The sequence below is a fragment of the Micromys minutus genome (genome assembly GCF_963924665.1).
Source record: "Micromys minutus genome assembly, chromosome: 14".
Taxonomy (NCBI): domain Eukaryota; kingdom Metazoa; phylum Chordata; class Mammalia; order Rodentia; family Muridae; genus Micromys; species Micromys minutus.
The window spans coordinates 20469994-20482054 of record NC_137983.1 but is presented as its reverse complement, the minus strand read 5'-3'; positions in this window follow the sequence as shown (position 1 = coordinate 20482054).

Here is a 12061-nt window from a genome sequence, read left to right as displayed (position 1 = left end):
GATAAACCATAACAGATTTGTAAGACATATCATTCATTTAATTTCCTTAGTAATGAACAAAAGATTTGACCAAGAAAGTTGTTAACATCTCTGTAAGCAGAAAAATTATAGAAATTAATGATCCTGAAAAATACCAATAATCTTGAAAATTGAATTAAATATTTTTTACATAATCTTAGTAAAACTGAGTTTGCAAGAACTTAGAGAAAAGCAGAATAGAAACCTATTTTGCCAGAAAAGAAATACCTCAGAAGATCTAACTTCCTTTCTACGTGGTTCTATACAGAATACAGAATTTGTTAATGTCAGAATTAGAGATGCCAAATCGAATATAGTTAAGATTTTCAAGAACTATGCAGTCTGATAGTTAACTAATATATGGCTAATGAGAAGAACCCTGATAATAGCTTCACAGGCACAAAGCCTGGAGCCTATTGGTAGACAAGACTTCACAGAGGTAAAGCCCAACGATTTAAATAAATATTTACTGATGTTTATAGGTTGGACTAAGGCTTTCCTCACCAAACATGAAACCACATCCATGGTGACAAAGAAGCTCTTAGAGGATATACGACCAAGATAAGGTCTTGGATACATATGTAACCTTTCTTAGATCATAGGGTTAGACAATGAACCAGCTTTTGTGTCCCAGTTTAGTTAGAGAATAGTCAATATTCTGGATACTAATAGGAAACTTTACTGTGCATATAAAGCCATTGGATATATGGTTCAGGACAGTTGGAGAGAATGAACAAAATTCTAAAAGTGACCTTACCTAAATTGACCTAAAATTCTGGCAATGACTGAGATAACTCTCCTACCCTTAGCTCTCTGCTGGGTATGAAACTTTTACCACATGAGACCCACCCCTTTTGAAATCAAGTTTGACATACCTTCCCCCATTATCCCCAACCTACAAGCAGAGATTATTGCAGAAGCAAATGATTGCCAATTACTAGACTATCTTCAGGGTGTCCAATGGGTACAGAAACATGTTTGGCCTAAACCTTCTGCTCTTTATAAAATAGGTCCTCCTCTGAACCAGTGGCTCAGAGACTGGATCTAAATAAAGAAACATAGCCAGGGGTCATTAGAGCAACCTTGAAATGGCCCCTATATTATCACCTTGACCACACCTGTCCTTCTGAAGGTAGTGTGGATCCCTCACACACCCATTTACATTTGAAGATTTTTATGACCAGCAGGAGGAAATTTAGCTACAAGATTACTCCTGTCCCCATGTCCTACTGATGGGGCCCCTAGCCAAGGACCAGAAACACCTTGAGGACTGAGTGATGACAACCCTGATCCTTTCTCCAATCCCTTCATGTCACCAATACATTCAGGCCTAAATAAACTGAGTTGAACTGGTTATGAGATAATATTTCCCACCTCCAAGAGTCCCTACACTCCATGGCAGAGATAGTATAAGACAGAAGGGTCCTAGATACTACAAGGAAGACTATAGACAGCTGCCAAAAAAAATTCTCTCTATATTGACCATTCAGAAATAGTGAGATGATAAATGCCCAAAGTGAGGGAAGGCCTTGTTAAATGTAAAAAAGAAAAAAAAAAAAAAAAAAAAAAAAAAAAAACGTGACTATTGGCTTCATGAGTCACTATTAGTCCCTCCAAAATCTAGACAACAAAGCCTAGGAGCTCGTCACTGGAGAAAGGGGGGAATGAGAGACCAAATTCTTTAGGTACATACTCCACCTCAGAGGACCTGAACTAAGGTTGAACTCAAGTTAACAGTCAGTACCTAGCACCAGTTTCCAGGTTATTTTCAACAAATCTCCTCCTCCCACATTATAAGCCTACTTTTGGCAATTTACTTCCTAACATCCACAAACAAGGAGAAAAATTAACCAAACAAACAAATAAAAAATCTCAAAAGTTAAGTTTATGGTTTGGCTCCCAGCACCAGCCAATTATGTTAAAGGTCATAATGGTCCCCTACAATTAGATGCTTAGCAGTCTAGATATCCTCTTCTTGTCTCATAAATGCTTTTCTAAAATTAAGCTTAAGCTTGTCCCTTCCTGTTTTGCAAGAGAGGTGGTGGTGTGGCCCAACCTGGAGCTTGAATAAAGAGACCCTAATGTGATTTCATCAGATTTGGAAGGTTGGTGGTCTTTTGGGGGTTGTGAACATATCCTGATACACCAAAACAAATTATTATTTGTCACCAAACATGGTTTTGATTTTTCTTTTCTCCAAATTTTGGAAAAGATATGAGATATTGAAACAAAGATTTAATTAATGCATATCTTATTTTAATAAATGTTGTGACCACTTTTTCCCTGGTATATTTCCTGAAATCTTTGGAAACTATTTAATGTTAAAAATATCTCCAGGGTGGCAGTGTCTGGTTGTTTGATGCTGTTGATCATCCTATGAGGTTGCAAACCCCTTCAGCTCCTTCAGTTCTTGTCCTATCTTCACCACTGGGGTCTCCACACTCAGTCTAATGTTTGGCTATATATATATATATATATTTACATTGGTATTGGTCCGACTCTGTCAAAGTCTCTCAGAGGACAGCTATACAGCACTTCTATCAGTAAACACTTTTTGTCATCACCAATGGAGCCTAGATTTGATGTCAGCAGATAGGATGGATCTCTAGATGGGTCAATCTCTGGATGACCTTTATTTTCAGTTTCTGCTCCACTCTTTATCCCTACATTTTCTTTTGACAGAAGGGATTCTGGATTAATATTGTTGAGGTAAGTGGGTAGTCACATCCCTCAAAGGGTGGCCATGCCTATCCACTGGATGTGGTCTCTACAGGTTCCCTTTCCCCTTTGCTGGGTGCACCCATGGACTAAACCACCAACGAAAGAGTACACATGGCTCCAGATGGATATGTAGCAGAGGATTGCTTTATCTGGCAACATTGGGAGGGGAGATCCTTGGTTCTGTGGAGGTTGGATAATCCAGGATAAGGGAATACTAGGTAAATCCTTTATTCATCAGAGAAAACAGCTCAAAATGGCAATATCTTTATCAGCTACAGTGTCTATGGGTGGTCCAACATACAGAATTGCTAAAAACGTTAAAAAATAGTCATTAAAATCATACAAAAAACAAGAAAGACAAAAACAAAGAAACAAAAGAAAAACAGTCAACAAATGTGGTAGTACCATCCACCGATATTTTCCAAAGAAGAAAGTTAAAAATTGTCATCAAGAATTTTTAAAATGTTGAACATTTGTACCCATTTGGGAAACAAAATTTAAAATTATGTTGACAAGTCAGTTAAAATAGCTATCATCAAGAAAAATGATAATAAATGCTAGTGAACTTGTGAAGAAAAAGGAAACTTACTCACTGATGGTGTGGGTATAAACTAGCATCTTACCCAGGGTTTGTACTTCTGCACAAAACATCATGACCAAGAAGCAAGTTGGGGAGGAAAGGCTTTATTCAGCTTACACTTCCATGTTGCTGTTCATCACCAAAAGAAGTCAGGACTGGAACTCACAGAGGGCAGGAAGCAGGAGCTGATGCAGAGGCCATGGAGGGATGTTGCTCACAGGCTTTCTTGCTTTCTTATAAAACCCAAGAGCACCAGCACAGTGAATGCACAACCCTCAATGGGTACTCCCAACCTTGATCAATAGTTAAGAAAATGCCTTACAGCTGTATCTCAAGGAGCCAGTTTCTCAAGGGAGGCTCCTTTCGCTGTGTTAACTCCAGCTTGTGTCAAGTTGACACACAAAACCAGCCAGTTCAATTGGTCACTTCTCAACTTGACACACAAACACATCACTGTTATGCCTCAACCCTTACTTTCCTATTCATCCCCAAGATATAAATAACTTTATAAGTCCCACAGTCTCTACAAAATATTACATATTAAAATATCAATACCTTTAAAATATCCAATCTCTTTTAAAATTCAAAGTCTCTTAACTGGGCTACACTAAAATGCATTTTTCCTTCAAGTTGGAAAAATATCAGGGCATAGTCACAATTAAAAGAAAACTTTAACTATAACCACTTAACGTCTGAGGTCCTCCAAGGGTTTGGGTCACTTCTCCAGCTCTGCTCTTTGTAGCACACACCACATCTTCTAGGATTCAGTTGCCTGGATGGCACTGCTGCTGCTGCTCTTGGTGGTTATCTCATGGGACTGACATCTCCAAAGCATTGCTGTTGTCTGTTGCAACTAGTCTTTACCAATAGCCAGCCATAGTCTCTCTTCATATTGCCAAGCCTCAACTCCTTTTCATGACCCCATTAGTCCTCGTTCTCAATTGCTACTGACGATATACTTTCACTAATGGCCTTCCATAGCCTCTCACATAACCACTTCATGACTTGAAAACCACTACTACCTGGGTAACTCTACACATTACCAAGTCCAGCCGGAGCATGAGGCACATACCTAGATATCTCTGGAACACAGACTCTGGAACTCTGTGCTCTCAGAAAACACTTGCCAGAAGATTTCTGCTCCAAGATGCTGGTCTTTTCTTTTGTTTTTCTTTTTAATTTATGCATTCCCCCCATTTATTGGATATTCTCTGTATTTAAATTTCAAACAGTATCCCCTTACTCCCCACTACCATCCAATATTCCCTTCCCCTTGCCTCCATGAAGTTGCTCTCTCTTCCAGCCACAGTCTCCTAGTTCATTGACTTAGCATTACCTGACACTGGGAAAAATAACCTTCACTTGACTAAAGGTCTCTTCTCCCATTGATGCCACACAATGCTATACTCTGCTATATGTGCAACACGAACCATGGGTCTCTCCTTGTGTACTCACTGGTTGGTGTTTTAGTCCCTGGGAACCATGTAAGGTTTGGTTGGTTGATAATGTTTTTTCTCATGGGGTTGGAACTCCTTTCAGCTCCTTTCTCTAACTCCTTCATTGGGGTTCCTGTGTTCAATCTCATGGTTAGCTGCAAGCATCTTCCTTTGTATCAGGATGGCTGTGGCAAAGCCTGTGAGGAGGCATCCATATCAGGCTCCTGCCAGTAAGCACTTCTTGGCATCAGCAATAGTACTTTGATTTAGTGGCTGCATATGGGATGGATCCCCATGTTTATGTGGTATCAGATTAAAGACTTTGGAGTGAACTCTACACACACACACACATTTTCACCCCTTTGCCATATTCAATCCCCTTTGTCATATTTTTGCATTTCTAAGTTTGTTGCAGAGAAAAGACACCAGAAGATAATTCTTCGTTTTTTTCCAAAAGACTTTTTATGCATAGTATTTAGTGAAATGTTTATAGTCCTGGATTACTTCACTGCTTATAAGCACTCATTTACCTGGTCATATATATAATTTATATGCTTAATTGGTTTCAGATAAAATGAATGCCTTAATTTTTTTATTCTGTTGCTAATTTTCACTATTTTTAACATAATGCTCCAAAAAATCCAAAATCTTGATGTCTGTCTGATACTGTTTATGATGATAGTTTTGTGTAATAAAATGTTAATGGTGAATAATATTTCAGATCACACAAAATCAAAGTATATGCCCATGGCTTAGTTAAATGTATAACATGATGATTTTTAAAATTCCAATTTATAACATTCGGAATCTGGCTATATTTGAGAGAAGTCTGTTTGTAATAGGAATGGTAAAGACTGTCACTACATAAAAGCTGGGGCACGCAGCTGCAGAGGCAAACCTTATAGGAGGACAAAATGGAAGACTATCTGAGAAAGCTAGGATTGCTGACTCAAACAGTGCCAGCCAATCCGGAACTACTGCTTGAAAGAGATTCTTGCTTGGGATCAATGGGGGCGTGGTTGTATTTTTAAGGGAGCTTGTGTCAGCTTTCATACAAGCTTGCTGCAGCACCCTCACCTGCTCCCATAGCCCGTGCTGTTGATTCTGTGTCACCCAAGAGAAGTAGGGTTAGGCAGTGGATAGCCCAGGACACAGATAATATCTATTTCTTTCACATTTTCAGCCTTTACTGTGACTTGTCTGTGAGAAGTGGAATCAACTGGTTTAGAGAGGAAAATGGATCACTGTTGGTCTTAATATAATGAAGTCATTAAAAGATAAGCTCAACTTAATTATACTTCAGGGAAGAATATGTCACTCACTTTCATTATCTTTCTTCTTAACTGCCAAGGTGTTCTGCAGTGTATGGGGATGTTACTTATTTGTTAAGAATGAGATGTCTCAGACACCCACAGGCATTGAACACAACCAGTAATATTGAAGGTTTTCATAGATTACATGTTCATGCACAAACTGTAGCTCCAACTAAGGTTTCTAAGAGACTCTCTGCTTCATCTAGGGCATCTAGGATGATGGTTAGGAAGGCTGCTTGTATACATTCAATGATTTGCTCATGTTCTCAGGAGATGTTTTAGAGAGTCCTTTGTTAGAGGGATACTGGTGAGTGACCTAAGCAATGGCCTCACATCACTGTTCTGAAGAAGAGTTTGGGTTTTCCTTGGCACGTGTCTTTTTATTATTATTATTTTACAGGAATGTTTTACATATTTGGGTACAATTCTTGTTGAGACAGAAGCAATGGCAATGTTTTCTACAATGTACCATTTTGAAGTTTCATTTCATTAACATTTTCTTATTTATACCTTTATTAGTTTTAATCAGCACAGAATTACTTAGATATCCAAATGGACTTTTAAAACCAAACAGTGCTGGCTTTTTTATTTTGCTTTTACTTACTTATATTTGGTTCTCTGTGTTTATTTAATCTCCCCCACACCTGATATCTCTGTTTTCTTCCAGCAGGATTCTTCATCCATGCTTTTCCTCTCTCTATGACCATGTTTCCAGAGTGCTCCCATAATGGAGCTTTACACTATGATATTTTTATTATTAGAAAACTAATTTAGGTAAAAAACATAATAAAAAAGTCACAAGAAACAATAAAATAAATATATGAAAACATCTAATAAAATACAATTAATAAAATAAATTTAGCTTCTATTCTGGACCACTAGTGACTATATGTGGCTGGAAATTGGATCAGTATCTTGCTCAGACATCATTAAAGAAGCTTTTTCTCTCCGTAGATGAAAATGAAAGCAGAGGTCCACAACCAGAAAGTGTGAAGGAAGTATATGTATTTGGTATTTACAATTCCAACTGAGATATCTTCATGAAAGCCCCCCCCCCCCACACACACATACACGAAGCGCTCAGACAACTATTCAGAAGAAAATGGGAAAGAATGGAAGGAGGGGTGACACCAAGGAAAGTATGTGCTCCAGACAAAGCAAGGATGTGATACCTATGAATTCAAAGAGACTGTGGAAGCATGAACAGGCATGAACAGGACCTACACAAATTCAAGCCACACAGGACCTCTAGCAATGAGGTGGGTAAGTGACACTGGATTATATGTACCTCTAACAAGGAAGTTATCTGTATTGGCCATCTACTGGCAAAGGAATGATTAATTTTCTCCAATGAGAGTTCACTATGCTTATTAACCACATTAAGTATAGGCTCCATGCCCAGCAGAAGATAGACGAGAGAAAATGAACTCAAAGTATTTTTATTTTGTAGACTGTCTCATATTGCTTTGCCTGGGCATTGGTGATTTTATGATCTTTTATTTGCACGTTTGGGCTTTCTGATTTTTGTGGGTTTTGTTGTGTGTATGTCTTGAAGGAGAGAGGCAGAGAAGAGAGAGGACAGAGAGAGAAAAGGGAAGAAGGGAGAGATGGAGATAGAAGTAGAGATAGAGACAGAAAGAACTCATGTTCAGTATGCATTTCCTTTTGGAAATTCTGGTTTGTTTTAGTTTTGCATTGTTTCTTTGCTAATTTTGTTGCTAATGAGAAAGAAATCGAGTGGAGTAGTGGGTAGGAATGCTAAAATAGTTTGGAAAGAGTGGAGGGAGAAAAAAAAACCTTGATTAGAATACTGTGTATGAAAAACGGCATTTTGATAAAATACTAACATTTAGATCTAACCTTGAAGTAGATCACAAAAATTAATTTATTTATTGATGTTATTTCTGCATTCTGTATGATGCTGAAAACCTCATGCTTCATACAACTTGTTATACCTCAGCTAAAAGAGAATAACTGGTTAACCAGACATCTGGAACATAATAACCAATATTAGACTAGTGTGCCATGTTTAAAATGTGGATGTCCTCTTTCCAAAAGATGGGTAAGAGGACGTCGACTTTTGCAAATAGCATATGTTTATGGTTTTTGAAAGGACAACTGGAAAATCACCTTCGCCAAGACTCATACATGGAAGTTCTTTGTTAATAATCATACTTTCCCCAATAAGTCCACCATAGTTACAGTATGGGCTACAACCACATATAACCCTCTAGTAAAAAGCACAAAAGACAAGAAAAGTAAATATTAGCTGGAGCATGTTGCCTCCTCAAGGATAAAACTGGTATCAAACTCTTATTCCCAAAGCATTATCATCTTTTATATGCTCTTCTAGATTCTCTATCTGGTGCTTATTTCTTTTCAAAGTCCTTATTCACTAATGTATTCAGACAGGGCTCTGCAGTAAGCCCTAACTCTTACATACAATAGCACTCAGCAAATAGTTATAGGAAAGTAATAGACAACAACTTTTGACTATAAAATTTTTGTGATGTTTTGTGAACAACTATGAAAATACCCCTTTGAGTACTGGAATAAACAGTTCCAGAATGAGCATGCATTTAAGTCAGTTGATTAAAGGAGAGAGCGAGGTGTTTTATAGACGCTATACACACCTGAACTAAAGTTATATAGAAGCACTATCTGGTTTCAATATACTCAGTTATATTTTTCCGGGTTTATATACTAAACACATTTTGATATGACTCTGTAGATTCTATTTAAACTAATAGTTTATTCAACTTAAACATGAATCAGTTGAATGTACAGTACAGAAACTAGCTAAAAACTTGAAGTGATAATGTTATATCAATAAAAGCAAGCTTCGATAAATCTGACAGGATGGATATAAAACGGAAAAACATTTTTTTTGTCAAAACTGTAAAAATTCAATTGATTCTCTAAATATTTTAGTAACATTCATATATTTAAATGCACGGATGTTTGGATTCACTGTGTAGACAAAACATCTAACCTTATTGGTTTCTTGTGTTGATCAAATATATTCTGCTCCTTTCAAATGATTCTCACTTCAGTGGCATTCTAAATATTCATATTTCAGCTCATGGTGTCTCTGTACACATACATAGAAAATTGTGTCTTAGGGGTGTTTCTTTAAAATCAAACCCTTTCTCTTCACTGACAATTTTCATATGTCCAACTAACTTTTCCTTTTTCTCTCTCTTCTTCCTCTTCTCCTCCATCATTACAAGGAGAAAAACTACATCCTAGAAAAAGCAAGAATTTAACTAAGGAAGAAAACCAAAAGAAAAAAAGACACAGAGACAGCATTCTACCTCTAAAAGCAAAAATAGCAGAAAACAGCAACTACTATTGCATAATATCTGTTATCATAAACGGACTGAATTCCACAACAAAAAGACATAGACTATCAGACTGGATACATAAACAGAATACAGCATTTTGCTTCATACAGGAAACTCATCTCAGAGACAAAGACAGAAACTATCTCAGATTAAAAGACTGGAAAAAAAATACTTCCAAGCAAACTGCCCAAAGAAAAAAGCTAGAGTAGCTATTCTAATGACAAATGAAGTAGATTTTCAACCAAAAGTTATCAAAAAGATAAGAAAAGACAATTTTTACTCATTACAGAGAAAATTTATTAGGAGGAATTTTCAATCTTTAAGATATATGCTCCAAATACAAAAGCACCCATATTCATAAAAGAAACCCTACTAAAACACAAAACATACACTGCATCACACACAATAATAGTGGGAGACTTAGACACTCCACCCTCATCAATGGACAGATCATGGAAGCAGAAACTGAACATGAATGCAGGAAAACTAGCAGAGGTTTTGAACCAATTGGAATGAATAGACATCTACAGAACATTTCACACTAAAGCAAAATAATACAACTTCTTCTCAGCACCTTAAGGCACCTTCTCAAAAATTGACCATATAGTTGTTCACAGAAAAAGCCTCAATAGATATAAGGAGATTGAAATACTCCCATGCATCCTATCAGATCACCATGGACTAAGGCTGGTCTTTAATAGCAACAAAAGCAACAAGATCTCACATAAGCATAGAAGCTAAACATTGCACTACTCAACAATAGCATGGTCAAAGAAGAAACAAAGAAAGAAATAAAGGATTTTCTAGAATTTCATGAAAATAAAAGCACAACATATCCAAACCTATGGGATGCAATGAAAGCAGTTCTATGAGGAAAACTCATAGCTATGAGTGCCTCCAAAAACAATATGGAGAGAGTATACACTAGCAACTTAACAGCACAGTTGAAAGCTCTAGAACAAAAGAAGCAGAAACACCCAAGAGGAGTAGACAGCAAAAAATAATTAAACTCAGAGCAGAAATTAACCAAATAAAAATAAAAAGAACCATTCAAAGAATCAACAAAACCAAGATTTGGTTCTTTGAGAAAATTAACAAGATTGATAAACACTTAACCAGACTAACTAGAGGGCAAAGAGAGAGTAAGCAAACTAACTAAATCAGAAATTTATACATAAAAACTGAAACTAAAGAAATTCAATAAATCAACAGTTCCTACTACAGAAGCCTGTAGTCAACAAAACTGGAAAATCTTGAGGAAATGGATGAATTCCTAGAGAGATAAGAGATACCAAATTTAAACCAGGACCAGGTAAACCATCTAAGTAATCTCATAACACCTAAAGAAATATAAGCAGTCATCAAGAGCCTCTAAACCAAAAAAAGCCCTGGAGAGATGGGTTCAGTGCAGAATTTTATCATATATTTATTGACAACCTAATACAAATACTCTCCAAACTACGCTAAAAATAGAGTCAGATGGAACACTACCCAACTCATTTTTCAAAGCCACAATAATCCTCTTCTTAAACCACACAAACACCATACAAGGAAAGAGAACTTCAGACCAATCTCCCTTATGAACATTGATGCAAAATTACTCAACAAAATCCTTGCAAACTGAATCCAAGAACACATCGAAATGATCACTCACCAAGATCATGTAGGCTTCATCCCTGCAATGCAAGAATGGTTTAATATACAGAAATCTATCAATGCAATCCACCATATAAACAAACTCAAAGAAAAACAAACACATGGTCATCTCACTAGATACTGAGAAAGTATTTGACAGCATTCAACAATCCTTCATGTTAAAAGTCTTGGAAAAAAAAGGAATTCAAGGCCCTTACCTAAACATAATAAAAGCAATATACAGCAAACCAATAGCTAACATCAAACTTAATGGTGAGAAACTTGAAGCAATCCCAATAAAACCAGAGACTAGACAAGGCTGCCCATTCTCCCCCTACATATTCATCTTAGTACTCGAAATCCTGCCACAGCAATTAGACAGCAAAAGGAAATCAAAGGAATACAAATGGGAAAGGAAGAAATAAAAATATCACTATTTGCAGATGACATGATAGTATACTTAAATGATCACAAGAATTCCAGCAGAGACCTTTTGCAACTAATGAACATCTTCAGCAAACTGGCTGGATATAAAATTAATTCAAACAAATAAGTAGCCTTCCTTTACTCCAAGGATAACCATGTTGAGAAAGAAATTAGGGAAAATTCTCTACACAATAGCCACAAACACTATGAAATACCTTGGTTTGACTCTAACTAAACAAGTGAAGTGCCTGTATGACATGCACTTCAAATCTCTGCAGAAGGAAATTGAAGATCTCAGAAGATGGAAAGATCTCCAGTGCTCATGGATTGGAAGGGTCAACATTGTAAAAATGGCCATCTTACCAAAAGCAATCTACAGATTCAATGCAATGCCCATCAAAATTCTAATTAAATTTTTCATGAGTTGGAAAGAACAATTTGTAAATTCACCTGAAATAACAAAAAAACCTGGAATATTGAAATCCATCCTCAACAACAAAAAAAATCTGCTGGAATCATCATCCCTGACCTCAAGCTATATTACTAGGCAATTGTGTTAAAAATACTGGTACAGAGTTAGGTAGATTG